Source organism: Thalassophryne amazonica, chromosome 9 (assembly GCF_902500255.1).
Source record: "Thalassophryne amazonica chromosome 9, fThaAma1.1, whole genome shotgun sequence".
NCBI classification, from domain to species: domain Eukaryota; kingdom Metazoa; phylum Chordata; class Actinopteri; order Batrachoidiformes; family Batrachoididae; genus Thalassophryne; species Thalassophryne amazonica.
The window spans coordinates 10,576,460-10,591,268 of record NC_047111.1 but is presented as its reverse complement, the minus strand read 5'-3'; the positions used below and the strand labels follow the sequence as shown (position 1 = coordinate 10,591,268).

Genomic DNA, 14,809 nt, shown 5'->3' with positions numbered 1-14,809 from the left:
GTGTGTATATGCCGCTGTGTTTCTGTGTGTGTGTGTGTGTGTGTGTATATGCCGCTGTGTTTCTGTGTGTGTGTGTGTGTGTGTGTATATGCCGCTGTGTTTCTGTGTGTGTGTGTATATGCCGCTGTGTTTCTGTGTGTGTGTGTATATGCCGCTGTGTTTCTGTGTGTGTGTGTGTATATGCCGCTGTGTTTCTGTGTGTGTGTGTGTATATGCCGCTGTGTTTCTGTGTGTGTGTGTGTATATGCCGCTGTGTTTCTGTGTGTGTGTGTGTATATGCCGCTGTGTTTCTGTGTGTGTGTGTGTATATGCCGCTGTGTTTCTGTGTGTGTGTGTGTATATGCCGCTGTGCTTCTGTGTGTGTGTGTGTGTATATGCCGCTGTGTTTCTGTGTGTGTGTGTGTGTGTATGTAACTGTGTGCAGTTGTGAGTGTGGTTAGTGTGTGTGTGTGTGTGTATATGCCGCTGTGTTTCTGTGTGTGTGTGTGTGTGTATGTAACTGTGTGCAGTTGTGAGTGTGGTTAGTGTGTGTCGTGTGTGTGTGCGTCACATTTCCTTTTTGTTCTTTTTCAGTTGGGCTTTCATTCTCAGATGTTTGTTCCTCGTTCATTTTTTCACTGTTTTCTTGGATTATTATTGTTGTTTTAAGTTTTTTCCGCGGCTGTGATCAGGTCACCATCAGGTTTGTGCTGAGATTATTTTAACAGGAAAATAATGAAAAATAGATGTTTTCTCATTCTTCACTCTTAAAATTACTTTTTTCTGATAAGTCATTATAAATCAGTTTGGTAATTGATTATTTGATTGCTGTTTAATGAAGCTCATGAAACATTAAATCTCTGATCGACACATTTTGTTCAGATGAACAAATTGAAATATAACATTCAAATTTTCAAATGAACACAAAATGAACAGGCACATTTTGCTCAATGTGCACCAACAGTCAAATGATTCTATTTCTGCAAGGTCGTCCATAAATAAAATACATAAAATACATGTGTAAATCAAAACGTGTCTGTAAATAAAACTTATCTGTAAATAAAATATAACCATAAAATACATATATAAACGAAAAAAAAACTTCTGTAAATAAAATACATCTGTCAATAAAGCATCTGTGAATAAAACATTTCTGTAAATAACATACTCGTACGTCCATAAAATACATTTGTAAATAAAACACCTGTAAATAAAAAAATGTCCATAAAATACATCTCTGAATCAAAAATGTGTAAATAAATATGTCCATAAAACATCTGCAAATACAACACATCCATAAAATATATCTGTAAATATAATACGTCCATAGAATACACCTGTAAATAAAATATGTCCATAAAATTCATTTGTAAATAAAATGTCTGTAAAATATGTCTGTGTAAAATATGTGCGTAAAATATGTTTGTAAATAAAATGTTTGTAAATACAATACGTCCATAAAATAAATCTGCAAATAAAAAGTCTGTAAATAAGATGCATCTGTAAATAAATATATCTATAAACAAACAAAAAATCCATAAAATACATCTGTAAATAATGTATGTAAATAAAATGTCATAAAATACAATTGGAAATAAATGTCTGTATAAACAATACATCCATAAAATACATCTGTAAATAACATGTATGTAAATAAAATGTCATAAAATACAATTGGAAATAAATGTCTGTCTAAACAATACATCTGGAAATACAAATTTCAGTAAATAAATTATGTCTGTATATCTTCTTTGTGTTTCGGCTGTTACCGTTAGGGGGCGCCACAGCAGATCAATGGTTTCCATCTCACCCTGTCCTCTGTATCTTCCTCTGTCACACCAACCACCTGCATGTCCTCCCTCAGCACATCCATAAACCTCTTTGGCCTCCCTCTTTTCCTCCTGCCTGGTGGCTCCATCCTCAGCATCCTTCTCCCTATATACCCTGGGTCCCTCCTCTGCACGTCCAAACCACCTCAATCTCGCCTCTCTGACTTTATCTCCAAACCGTCCCACCTGAGCTGTCCCTCTGATAGGTTCATTCCTAATCTTGTCTATTCTTGTCACTCCCAAAGAGAATCTCAACATCTTCAGCTCTGCCACCTCCAGCTTTGCCTCCTGTCTTTTTGTTAGTGCCACCGTCTCTAAACCATACAACATAGCTGGTCTCACTACTGTCTTTTAAACTTTCCCCTTCACTCTTGCTGATATTCTTCGGTCACAAATCACTCCTGCCACCTTTCTCCACCCACTCCACCCTGCCTGCACTCTCTTCTTCACCTCTCTACCACACTCTCCATTACTTTGAACAGTTGACCCCAAATATTTAAACTCATCTACTTTCACCACTTCTACTCCTCGTACCTGCACTATTCCACTGGGCTCCCTCCCATTCACACACATGTACTCAGTCTTGCTTCTACTGACTTTCATTCCCCTTCTCTCCAAAGCATATCTCCACCTCTCCAGACTAGACTCAACTTACGCTCTACTCTCACTACAGATCACAGTGTCATCTGCAAACATCATAGTCCATGGGGACTCCTGTCTGATCTCATCTGTCAACCTGTCCATCACCACTGCAAACAAGAAAGGACTCAGAGCTGATCCTTGGTGTAATCCCATCTCCACCTTGAATGAGTCTGTCATTCCGACTGCGCATCTCACCGCTGTCACACTATTCTTGTACATGTCCTGCACTACCCTAACATACTTCTCTGCCACTCCAGACTTCCTCATACAATACCACATCTCTTCTCTTGGCACCCTATCATAATCTTTTTTCTAAATCCACAAACACACAATGTAACTCTTTCTGGCCTTCTCTGTACTTCTCCAACAGTATTCTCAGAGCAAACATTACATCTGTAGTGCTCTTTCTCGGCATGAAACCATATTGCTGCTCACAGATCTTCACCTGTTTTTTAAGCCTAGCTTCTACTACTCTTTCCCATAACTTCATGCTGTGGCTGATCAACTTTATGCCTCTGTAGTTACTGCAGCTCTGCACATCACCCTTGTTCTTGAAAATAGGAACCAGGACACTTTGTCTCCAGTCCTCAGGCATCCTCTCACTTTCCAAGATTTTATTAAACAATCTAGTTAGAAACTCTACTGCCGTCTCTCCTAGACATTTCAGTGCCTCCACTGGAATGTCATCTGGACCAACTGTGTTTCCACTCTTCATCCTCTTCATAGCAGCCCTCACTTCTTCCTTACTAATCTCCTGTACTTCCTGATTTACTCTCACCACATCATCCAGCCTTTTCTCTCGGTCATTTTCTTTATTCATCAGCTCTTCAAAATATTCCCTCCACCTTCTCAGCACACACTCCTCACTTGTCAGCACATTACAATGTGCATCTTTTACCACCCTAACCTGCTGCACATCCTTTCCAGCTCTGTCCCTTTGTCTGGCCAATCGGTACAAGTCCTTTTCTCCTTCCTTACTATTCACCTTCTTGTACAGCTCGCAATATTCCTTTTCCTTCGCTCTTGCCACTTCTCTTTTCGCCTTACACCACATCTCCTTGTACTCCTGTCTACTTTCTTCATCTCTACCGACTATCCCAAAACTTTTTCGCCATCCTCTTTCTCCTTATGCTTTCCTGGACCTCTTCATTCCACCACCAAGTCTCCTTGTCTTCCTTCCACTGTCCAGATGTCATACCCAGTACTGTCCTAGCCGTCTCACTCACCACATCTGCAGTACTTTTCCAGTTGTCCAAAATTGCTTCCCCTCCAACCAGTGCTTCTCTCACCTGCTCGCTAAATTTCACACAACAGTTTTCCTCCTTCAGGTTCCACCATCTGATCCTTTGTTGATCTCTCATTCTCTTCTTCTTCTTCTTTGTCGTCTTCGCCCAGCAGTAGCCCAATTTCCACCGACACCCTGTTGGGCAACAGCACCAGTGGCGGAACCCGGGCCGCGACCGATCCGGTATGGAAATTTGATTCTTAGTCTGCATAGCTGGGTAGGCTTGTTTTATGCCGGATGCCCTTCCTGATGCAACTCTCCTCATTTATCCGGGATTGGGACCGGGACTCAGAATGTACTGGCTGCACACCCTATGTGGCTGAGTTAAATTATGTCTGTATATATGTCCATAAAATACATCTGTAAATAAAATGTAAATCACATATATCCATAAAATACATATGTAAATAAAACTGTACATAAAATACATCTGTAAATAAAAAAGTCTGTAAATAAAATACTTAATAAAATACACCTGTAAATAAAATGTCCATAAAATACATCTGGAAATAAAATATGACTGTATATGAAATATGTGCATAAAATACATCTGGAAATGAAATGTCTGTCAATAAAATACGTCTGTTAAAGTATGCCCATAAAAGTCATTTGGAAATAAAATGTCTGTAAATACAATACGTCCATAAAATACATTTGGAAATAAAACATATCTGTAAATAAAAATGTCCAAAACATACATCACTGAATCAAAAATGTCTAAATAAAAATGTCGTTAAATATGTCCATAAAACATATTTGTAAATAAAAAAAATCTGCAAATACAACACATCCATAAAATATCTGTAAATAAAATATGTCCATAGAATTCATTTGTAAATAAAATGTCTATGTGAAATATGTCCATAAAATACATTTGTAAATAAAATATGTCTATGTAAAATATGTCCATAAAATGTTTGTAAATACAATACGTCCATAAAATAAATCTGCAAATAAAAATGTCTAAATAAGGTGCATCTGTAAATAAATGCACCCATACATGTAAATAAAATAAATACATATAAATAAAATATATCTGTAAACACACACAAAAACATCCATAAAATACATCTGTAAATAACAAAATGTATGTAAATAAAATGTCATAAATACAAAACACATCTGGAAAAACAAATTTCAGTAAATAGTCTGTATATATGTACATAAAATACATCTGTAAATAAAATGTAAATCAATTACATCCATAAAATACATATGTAAATAAAAACTGTACATAAAATACATCTGTAAATAAAATGTCTGTAAATCAAGTACATCCATAAACTACATATGTAAATAAAATACGAGGTCTGTCCATAAAGTATCGTATCTTTTTATGTTTTTTAAACTATACGGATTTGATTCATATGTTTTCACGTCCGACAAGCTTGAACCCTTGTGCGCATGCGTGAGTTTTTCAACGCCTGTCGGTGACATCATTCACCTGTGAGCACGCCTTGTGGAAGGAGTGGTCCCGCCCCGTCATCGGATTTTCATTGTCTGGAAATGGCGGAATGATTTGGGGTTTTTTTCCATCAGAATTTTTTCAGAAGCTGTTAGAGACTGGCACCTGGAAACCATTCGAAAAATTTATCTGGCTTTCGGTGAAAATTTTACGGGCTTCACAGAGAATAAGGTCTGTTAGTACAGCTTTAAGGACCCCTTTAAGGACGCTCAGCACGCCGCGCTCCGAGCTGCGACGACGCGGCACAAGCCACCGGACCATTTCTAAACGGATGGCTCTGTGGATACGAGACCGTCGTGTGCTCTTTCTCTGGTTATCACAAGAGCTGGACATCACCCATTTTCCGGCAGATTTCACTTTTAACAAGAGATTTTGTCATGGAAAGCCGCGCGGAGGCTTCGTGCGTCATGACCAATTCACTTTGGAAGCGAGACAAAGGAACACCTCCGTTTCGACGTGTCAGAGGACAAGTTTGGACATGTCTGTCTCGGCTTTCAATGCTTACCAGTCCAGTAAGTATCAGTGAAATTGTGGAGAGCTTCTGAAAAAATTCTGATGGAAAAAAACCCCCAAATCATTCCGCCATTTCCAGACAATGAAAATCCGACGACGGGGCGGGACCACTCCTTCCACAAGGCATGCTCACAGGCGAATGACGTCACCGACAGGCGTGGAAAAACTCACGCATGCGCACAAGGGTTCAAGCATGTCTGACGTGAAAACATATGAATCAAATCCATATAGTTAAAAAAAATAAAAAGGTACAATACTTTATGGACAGACCTCGTATATCTGTAAATAAAAACTACATAAAATACATTTGTAAATGAAAAAAAAGTCTGTAAATAAAATAATTCATAAAATATACCTGTAAATAAAATAGTTCCATAAAATACATCTGGAAATAAAATGACTGTATATGAAATACGTATGTGCATAAAATACATCTGGAAATGAAACATCTATCAATAAAATACATCTGTTAATGTAAAATACACCCATAAAAGTCATTTGGAAATAAAATATGTCTGTAAATACAATACTTTCATAAAATACATATGTAAATAAAATATGTCTGTAAATAAAATTCATCCATAAAATACATCTGTAAATAAAATATGTCTGTAAATAAAATTCATCCATAAAATACATATGTAAATAAAATATGTCTGTAAATAAAAACTGGGCAGCATGGTGGCTTAGTGGTTCGCACTGTTGCCTCACAGTGAGAAAGTCATGGGTTCATTTCCCGCCTGTGGCCTTTCTGTGTGGAGTTTGCATGTTCTCCCCGTGTTTGCGTCCTGTTTGTTCTTCCTAAAGTCCATAATGGCTTATTTTCTTATGATCGTTCAGGGTTGTTCTCTGAGCACCAGAGCCAAAGTTTCTCCACCTTGGCCCTGTATGCTGTCTTGTCCCCATTGCAGAGGAGTCCAGCCACTGTGGTATCATCTGCATATTTTATAATGTGTTTGGTTGGGTGGATGGGAGAGCAGTTGTAGGTGTACAGGGCATATAGTAGAGGGCTCAGAATGCATGAGAGGAACCAGTGCTGTGTCAGGAACTGAGGTGGCGAGGCACGGCGGGCGGATGGACACAAATGCATGACTCAGATGTGGGTTAAGAAAAAAGGCTTATCCAAAAACAGGCTCAGTTCAATACACAGATAGTCAATCAGTACAAGCGGAGGTACAGATGGTTGTGAGGCGGGGACCATTATTTGGAAAGGATCTAAGGCCCACATTCAGTTTAGCCCCCAGCCCTGCACCCTGATGGTGTGTAAGCTGCTACTTCAGTGCAGCACCTATAATCAGTAGCAAAAATAGTGTCAGCAGTTCTGTGTTGTGCATCATCAGTGAATCACGCAAAAGTTAACAAAATAGAACAACAAAAATTGATAGAAGAAGAAGGAAAATGAAAACAGAAAACATCCTCAACCTATAAGTTCATGGCCTCTTTAAAAAAAAAAAAAAATCGTGGCTTATATGTGTTAACACTTAGCAGAGCAACATTTTACTTAGGCAGTAAAAACATATCGGTTTTCATCCTCCTCTTCTTCCAGGTCGTCGTCTTCCACTTCTGTTGTCTCAGGACTGAGGGTCTGGTTTCGTTAGTTGAGTGCTGACATTTAAAAGGGCCAAGGGACCCCAATGTCTTCTCTAATGCAGCAGTGATGCATTTGAGACACAAATGTCTGATACAACGGACCAGTACAGTTACTGATACAGTCAGAGAAACTAGAATCTAAGCTACCAGTCCTTTCCACTTGCCAAAATGTTTGCAAAACAAGTCACTATTGGGTTTTTGATTGCAGGATTTTCAGCCAATTCCTCAGAGAGTGTCATGCTTCTGTAATTTATTTAATAGTAAAGTGCAGCTTGTGGTATCAAATACTTTTCTATAAAATAAAATAAATAAATAAATTACAGAAGTATGATATCAGTATCTTTGATATCACACTGATATCAAAGATACTGATGTCATACTTCTGTAATTTATTTATAGTTAAAGTGCGGCCCATGGTATCAAATACTTTTCTATAAAATTAAAATAAATTAAATAAATTACAGAAGTATGACATCAGTATCTTTGATATCAAAAATACTGATGTCATGCTTCTGTAATTTATTTAATAGTAAAGTGCGGCTCGTGGTATCAAATACTTTTCAATAAAATAAATAAATAAATTACAGAAGTATGATATCAGTATCTTTGATATCACACTGATATCAAAGATACTGATGTCATACTTCTGTAATTTATTTAATAGTAAAGTGCGGCCCATGGTATCAAATACTTTTCTATAAAATTAAATAAATTACAGAAGTATGACATCAGTATCTTTGATATCAAAAATACTGATGTCATGCTTCTGTAATTTATTTAATAGTAAAGTGCGGCTTGTGGTATCAAATACTTTTCTATAAAATAAATAAATAAATTACAGAAGTATGACATCAGTATCTTTGATATCATACTGATATCAAAGATACTGATGTCATGCTTCTGTAATTTATTTAATAGTAAAGTGCAGCCCGTGGTATCAAATACTTTTCTGTAAAATAAAATTAATTAATTAAATAAATTGAATTATCCCTACTGCATATTGCTTTTTTCCCAATTGTCATGATCTGCCCCAGGCCTGGGTTTTCATCTTGGTTCTGTCTGTTCATGTCCCCTGTCTTTGATTTTCAGTTTAGGATTTCTTTAGTCACTGGTTTTATTTTGCGGTTTACTACAATAATTATTGCTTGTTATTTGTTTGTTATGCTTCTGTTTTAGTTTCAGCCACAGCCTTTAATTCTCTTGTTGATCACTTTTCAGTTCTCACCTTTCTTTTCCTGATTTTGTTTCTTTGCTCCTTCCAGGTGTAGATTTTTCTTGCATTATGTTTGGGACTCACCTTCCACTTTCTTCCTGTCTGCTTTGTGTTTACTTTAATGCACTCTCTTGGACCTGTTCTCTTCATCTTTGTCTCTTTGTTCAAGATTCAAACAACTTTATTGATCCCTAAAAGGGCAATTCATATCACACCCAGTTATCTCAGACAAAAAATACAGCAATTGATCCACAATTATTACTAGTTGAACGTAATAATGGCATACATCAGAAGTAAAACAACCACACACGTACATTTGATTGTTTATATGCACTACAATCCATCATCCAAATTGAGGCAATGGGAGTATGGGCAGCAGCAGTTACCCACGCAGTCAGCCAAGATGGGGGGGGGGGGGGGGGTTACTTCATGTGTGCAAATGAGTTTGTATCAGTCTCTGTCCATGTCTGCATAAAGTCTGGAGTTGCTTTGACAACAGCAGGCTGTAGGGGAGGGCATAAGGGCAGATAAGAGGGGAGCCGAATGCTTCACCAAGGCTGTTGAATCCTTCTGGAGGAAAAACAAGCCCTGATTTCCTTGTTGAAAAAATGGTGTCAATAGTATTGAGAGACCTGCTGTTCAATTCCATGGTTATTCCAAATATAGCTGGAATAATTCACAGTCTGGTGAAGTTGGGACTTTTGAAGGTTGGAGCAGAGATAGAAAAACAGAGGAGAGAGGAGGATATGTGACCGCCCTTGCCGAAGTCCCAGCTTGTTTTGTTCTTCCAGGCCTCTATTTCTGTCTGGTTAGTGTTTGTTTCACTGCACTCTCTTGCTCCTGCTTGTCTCAGCTTTGTCCCCTTCCTGAACTTTCTCACACACCTGTTTTCACTTTCCTTAATCACACCCTGTTATTTAAGACTTGCATGTTTCTCTGTTCTCTGCCAGTTTGTTTTGACTTTGTCTGCATTCCAGCCTAGTTTTGCTTTGTTAGTCCTTGACCGTCTGCTCTTCTGTGTTTGACCTTGTTTTTTTTGCCTCTGCCTCTTGATTTTGGACTTTGGTGTTTTTGAACCTTGCTTGTTTTTTTAGGACTCAGATTTTGCCTCAGCTCTGACACTCTTGTTTCTCCTTGCCTCTGAACCCAGCTTCTTTTTTTTTTACCTTTGCCTCTGCCTCACATCTGCCGATTACCTTTGCCACGCTAACTAACCGAATCTGTGCCTGTTTTACTATATAACGCCTTTAATAAAAAGCCTTTAGTCTGCATATTGTGTCCAGCATACTGTTCAGCAGACCAACATAGCATGAACACACAGTCCAGCAACTTGTCTCTTGTCCTTCCCCATGTTAAATCTTTTGGTGCTTCCAGTTTTATGTACACCGGTGCGAAGCTTTTCAACAGTTTACTGAGTCAAATCAGAGTCTGTGATTCAAAGTCCTTATTTAAAAACAGGGTTAAACACTTTTTATTTTGCATTATGTCCCAACTTGAAATTAGTCAATTTATTTATTATTAAACCTATTGTGTTTTGTTTGTTGGACTGTTTCACGGTCAGATTTGTCTTTATGTTGATGTGTTTTATGTCCAGTTGGGCCACAATGGAAACAAGTGTTTATGCTTTTTTGTGTTACCCACTATTTTTATGTACCCATGTTTATTTAATACATTTTTATACTGTATTATTTTACACATTTACATTTTATATTAATAAAAATCCATCAATCAATCAATTCGTTCCACGCCATGAATCTTGACAACAATGACATTAAAGCTAATAAGGTGGTTAGAATTTTCCTGAATCCGTTACTGTTCACAAAGTATTTTGTGTATAGCCATGAAATCATTTACCCCCTTTACAAGAAAAAAATATTATTTTTAAACTGTGTTAACAGTGAGATTGGCCTATAGTTTGAAAGACATGTTTGTCTCCAGATTTGAACAGTGGTATCACTTGTAGCTATCTTTATTTTTGAAGCAAATTTCCCAGTCATTAGTCACAGACTACAGATATAAGTCTGTGGGGGGGTTAGTAACACCTCATGAAGGTTTATCTTGTATTAGTCAAAAACACAGGATGATCAAAATACTGGTTTATTGTTACATTAGCTGCTTTTACATTGCTGTCAGTTCACCCTCAACATCATGTTTTCACCAGGAGCTCTATAAACACACGTTATACAACCAAAATTCCAGTGAAGTTGGGATGTTGTGTAAAATTTAAATAAAAACAGAATACAATGATTTGCACATCAGATTGTTCAAACTGATAAACTTTATTGTTTTTGTGCAAATATTTGCTCATTTTGAAATGGGTGCCTGCAACACGTTTCAAAAATGCTGGGACAGTGGTATGTTTACCACTGTGTTACATCACCTTTCCTTCTAACAACACTCAATAAGCGTTTGGGAGCTGTGTTTCTGGATGTTGTTGATGTATGGCTTTCGCTTTGCGTGGTAGAGTTTTAACTTGCACTTGTAGCTGTAGCGATGAACAGTGTTAACTGACAATGGTTTTCTGAAGTGTTCCTGAGCCTACGTGGTAAGATCCTTTACACAATGATGTCAGTTTTTAATGCAGTGCTGCCTGAGGGATCAAGGTCACGGGCATTCAGTGTTGGTGCTTATGTGTATAAAGTTCACTAGATTCTCTTATCTTCTGATTATATTATGGACTGTAGATGATGGAATCCCTAAATTCCTTGCAATTGAACATTGAGAACATGGTTCTTAAACTGTGGACTATTTTTTCACTCAGTTGTTCACAAAGTGGTGATCCTCACCCCATCTTTGCTTGTGAATGGCTGAGCCTTTTGGGGATGCTCCTTTATACTTGATCATGACACTCACCTGTTTCCAAACAGGTGTTCTTTGAGCATTCATCAACTTTCCCAGTCTTTTGTTGCCCCTGTCCCAGCTTTTTTGAAACGTGTTGCAGGCATCCATTTCAAAATGAGCAAATACTTGCACAAAAACAATAAAGTTTATTAGTCTGAACATTAAACATCTTGTCTTTGTGGTGTATTCAATTGAATATAGGTTGAAGAGGATTTGAAAATCATTGTATTCTGTTATAATTTACATTTCAGACAATGTCCCAACTTCATTGGAATTGCAGTTGTAATTGTCAATCCTTTACTTTCATCCACCTGCACTTGCACCCTTGTGTAACCACACACTTTTCACTAACTCAAACTTGCACTTCCAACTTTCCAACATCCTTAATCCAACTTCCATCTGCACGTACCTCCTCTCCACGTATCATGCATGGAAAATAGTAAAAGTTTTTAATTCAGTTCCAGGTGGGGAGGGGGGATCTGTAACTTCAGCAGTTTGGTGATGAGAATGTCCAGTATGATGGTGTTAAACTCTGAGCTCTAGTCCACGAAGAGCATCCTCACATAGCTCTTGTTATTCTCTGGGTGGCTCGGTGCTGTGTGGAGAGTGATGGCAATGGCGTCCTCTGTAGACTGGTTTGCTCTGTAAGCAAACTGGAGGGGGTTGAGGGAGGGAGGTTGGGAGGCCGTCTTTGATGTGCTGGGAGACTGATCTCGCCAGGCACTTCATGTTTCTAGAAATCAGGGTGATGGATCTGTAATCACTTAGGCTGTCTATGGCAGATTTCAGACATGTGGGAACATGTGTCAGGGAGAGGTTGAAGAGTTTGGTGAGGATCCTTGCCAGTTGGTTGACTGCAGGTGTGTGGTAGTGGTCTTGAACTGGGCAAAGAAGCTGTTTAGCTCCTTTGCCAGTGTGCTGCTTATGTTGGAGGGGGTTGGCCTTTGTAGTTGGTTAGGGCCTGGATGCCCCTCCACATCTGACGTGGGTTATTGTCTGTCAGGTATCCCTCTTTTTTCTTTTTCTAGGAGTCTTTAGCCTGTTTGATGCACCTCCTCAGGTTAGCTCTGGCATTGCTGTAGAGAACTTTGTTTACCGTCCTAACAGCTTAGTTATGAGCTCTGATCAGGGTCTGGACTTCCTTTTTCATTCAGGGCTTCCTGTTTGGAAAGACCCAAATGCATCTGTGTTTGGTGATGTTTTCTACAAAGCACCTAATGTAGAAAAGGACGGACTCTGTGTGTGTCCAGGTACTGATCTTAAACAATGCTCCACTCTGTGCAGGCAAAGCAGTCCTGCAGCTGGGGGAGGGCATTTCATAGTGGCCGTTTATTGTGGCCAGCCTAAGGCACACCTGTGCAGTAATCATGCTGTCTAATCAGCATCTTCATCTGTTTGATGCACATTTTTCTCCACTCGCACCCATCTTGTGTGTCTTTTTTTAAGAGCTGAAGTAACGTGTGAATTTCTCCACTGTGAGATCAATCAATCAATCAATCAATTTTTTTTTATATAGCGCCAAATCACAACAAACAGTTGCCCCAAGGCGCTTTATATTGTAAGGCAAGGCCATACAATAATTATGTAAAACCCCAACGGTCAAAACGACCCCCTGTGAGCAAGCACTTGGCTACAGTGGGAAGGAAAAACTCCCTTTTAACAGGGAAGAAACCTCCAGCAGAACCAGGCTCAGGGAGGGGCAGTCTTCTGCTGGGGACTGGTTGGGGCTGAGGGAGAGAACCAGGAAAAAGACATGCTGTGGAGGGGAGCAGAGATCGATCACTAATGATTAAATGCAGAGTGGTGCATACAGAGCAAAAAGAAAAAGAAACAGTGCATCATGGGAACCCCCCAGCAGTCTACGTCTATAGCAGCATAACTAAGGGATGGTTCAGGGTCACCTGATCCAGCCCTAACTATAAGCTTTAGCAAAAAGGAAAGTTTTAAGCCTAATCTTAAAAGTAGAGAGGGTGTCTGTCTCCCTGATCTGAATTGGGAGCTGGTTCCACAGGAGAGGAGCCTGAAAGCTGAAGGCTCTGCCTCCCATTCTACTCTTACAAACCCTAGGAACTACAAGTAAGCCTGCAGTCTGAGAGCGAAGCGCTCTATTGGGGTAATATGGTACTACGAGGTCCCTAAGATAAGATGGGACCTGATTATTCAAAACCTTATAAGTAAGAAGAAGAATTTTTAATTCTATTCTAGAATTAACAGGAAGCCAATGAAGAGAGGCCAATATGGGTGAGATATGCTCTCTCCTTCTAGTCCCCGTCAGTACTCTAGCTGCAGCATTTTGAATTAACTGAAGGCTTTTTAGGGAACTTTTAGGACAACCTGATAATAATGAATTACAATAGTCCCAGCCTAGAGGAAATAAATGCATGAATTAGTTTTTCAGCATCACTCTGAGACAAGACCTTTCTGATTTTAGAGATATTGCGTAAATGCAAAAAAGCAGTCCTACATATTTGTTTAATATGCACTTTGATGACATATCCTGATCAAAAATGACTCCAAGATTTCTCACAGTATTACTAGAGGTCAGGGTAATGCCATCCAGAGTAAGGATCTGGTTAGACACCATGTTTCTAAGATTTGTGGGGCCACGTACAATAACTTCAGTTTTATCTGAGTTTAAAAGCAGGAAATTAGAGGTCATCCATGTCTTTATGTCTGTAAGACAATCCTGCAGTTTAGCTAATTGGTGTGTGTCCTCTGGCTTCATGGATAGATAAAGCTGGGTATCATCTGCGTAACAATGAAAATTTAAGCAATACCGTCTAATAATACTGCCTAAGGGAAGCATATATAAAGTGAATAAAATTGGTCCTAGCACAGAACCTTGTGGAACTCCATAATTAACTTTAGTCTGTGAAGAAGATTCCCCATTTACATGAACAAATTGTAATCTATTAGACAAATATGATTCAAACCACCGCAGCGCAGTGCCTTTAATACCTATGGCATGCTCTAATCTCTGTAATAAAATTTTATGGTCAACAGTATCAAAAGCAGCACTGAGATCTAACAGAACAAGCACAGAGATGAGTCCACTGTCCGAGGCCATAAGAAGATCATTTGTAACCTTCACTAATGCTGTTTCTGTACTATGATGAATTCTAAAACCTGACTGAAACTCTTCAAATAGACCATTCCTCTGCAGATGATCAGTTAGCTGTTTTACAACTACCCTTTCAAGAATTTTTGAGAGAAAAGGAAGGTTGGAGATTGGCCTATAATTAGCTAAGATAGCTGGGTCAAGTGATGGCTTTTTAAGTAATGGTTTAATTACTGCCACCTTAAAAGCCTGTGGTACATAGCCAACTAACAAAGATAGATTGATCATATTTAAGATCGAAGCATTAAATAATGGTAGGGCTTCCTTGAGCAGCCTGGTAGGAATGGGGTCTAATAAACATGTTGATGGTTTGGATGAAGTAACTAATGAGAAT

The 14,809-nt window shown here is 38.7% G+C and overlaps 1 protein-coding gene across 1 annotated transcript in view; it reads left to right on the top strand.

The window, feature by feature from the left end:
• Window positions 1-530: 530 nt before the first annotated feature.
• LOC117516727 overlaps window positions 531-14,809 on the top strand; it is a 71,584-nt gene continuing 57,305 nt past the window's right edge. The window contains exon 1 of the mRNA XM_034177557.1: window positions 531-682. The gene's annotated coding sequence lies outside the window, so the exon portion shown is untranslated. The remainder of the gene's footprint in view (window positions 683-14,809) is intronic.